Source organism: Chaetura pelagica, unplaced genomic scaffold (genome assembly GCF_000747805.2).
Source record: "Chaetura pelagica isolate M959 unplaced genomic scaffold, ChaPel_1.0 scaffold319, whole genome shotgun sequence".
Classification (NCBI taxonomy): Eukaryota; Metazoa; Chordata; class Aves; order Apodiformes; family Apodidae; genus Chaetura; species Chaetura pelagica.
In genome coordinates, this window is record NW_009954410.1 from 523,745 (window position 1) to 525,136 (window position 1,392).

A 1,392-nucleotide genomic window follows, 5' to 3' on the forward strand; every position below is an offset into this window, starting at 1 on the left:
CTGCTGTTATCACAGTGCACAGAGCACTTTCCAGTAGATGTGGAAGCATTTAATCACCCTAAGCGAGCACTTTCTCCACTCCAGCAGTCAGCAGAGAGCCAATACCCTAACGCAGCCAGTACCCGTTCCCGTAATGATAATTAGCTAACTCTGCTGCTCAGGTGAACAGAAGAGAAACGTGTGATCCGCAGCAGAACATCTAGTGCAAACGTTACAGCAGCAGTGCCCCAGTGCAACCTGAGAGCCTGGTGCAGCCTGCAATCCCTTCTGCACGTCACACTCTCCTTCCTCAGGGAAGCTGAACAAATTCAACCTTTCGTTTTAGGCGAACCCAAACGATTTCCACTAACTTGCCACCAAATACACGTGGATCAGCTGCTAGTACAACCGTTTGATTTTTATTAGAGGCCCAACCAAAAGTCTTGTTGTTGAAAATACATGTGCACCATATTCTGCCCAGCTGAAATAAAGCTAGATGGATATTGTCAGCACTGGGCAGCATGAGGGTGAGTAGCTGGCATCTGCGAGCATACGTTGCTCTTTCTTTTGGTTTTCCTCCCCGTTTCCTTTCAATTACACCCACCCATTATACTTCGGATTCATTGACATTGCAGTCACTCCTGTGTGGGCACAGTCAAGCCAGTTTCAAACGAGCTAATTTGGCTACAGATAGCATTGCAGGCAGCACAGCGTGGGGCTCGGCGCAGTAGGAGCTGAGCAAACGCTCCAGTGGGTTTACCAAGATGGACTGTGGTGAGCTGCTGCAGTTCTCAGGGCACAAACAAATTGCACTGTAGGCAGCTCAGGCACACCAGTGATACAGAACCACAGTTTTGGTGCTGTTTTGCTGCAAAACGTTGGTACCCTGTCTCAGGGAAAGGCCAGGCATGCGGTAGCCCAGGGGCTAGGGGCTGAGGCAGACCTTGCATGAAGATGGAATGCAAGAGGGAAGCAGCAGTGTGTTGAACGCTCTCAGGATTGCTTGAGATGTTAAAAGAAGGCAGAAAGGAAAAGAAAGGAGAGGAAAAAAAAAAAAAAAGAGAGAAGAGAGAGAGAGAAGCGTAGACTTTACCCAGTCTCTTGAAAGCGTAGTGCCTGCAACAGCAAGGCGAAGAAAAGAAAAAGCAAAGAAAAAGCCAGCGGAGATGACTGATGAGGTTTTCACGAGGTTTGAAAACACACTTCTGCCCCGCCAGCTGCAGAGAGGGGAGCTCACGGGACTTGAGGGATGGGCGCGCTGCAGAGAGCGCCTGAGCACCCGAGACCCCGGCGTCCCTGCCACCTGGAGGAAGAGGAAAGCCCGCCCTTAAGCAGCGAGGTGACAGCGGCAGGGCCACTTCGGGCCCCCCCGGGCCCTGCGAGCCCCACCCCGCCCCTAAGGGGTGAGTGCCC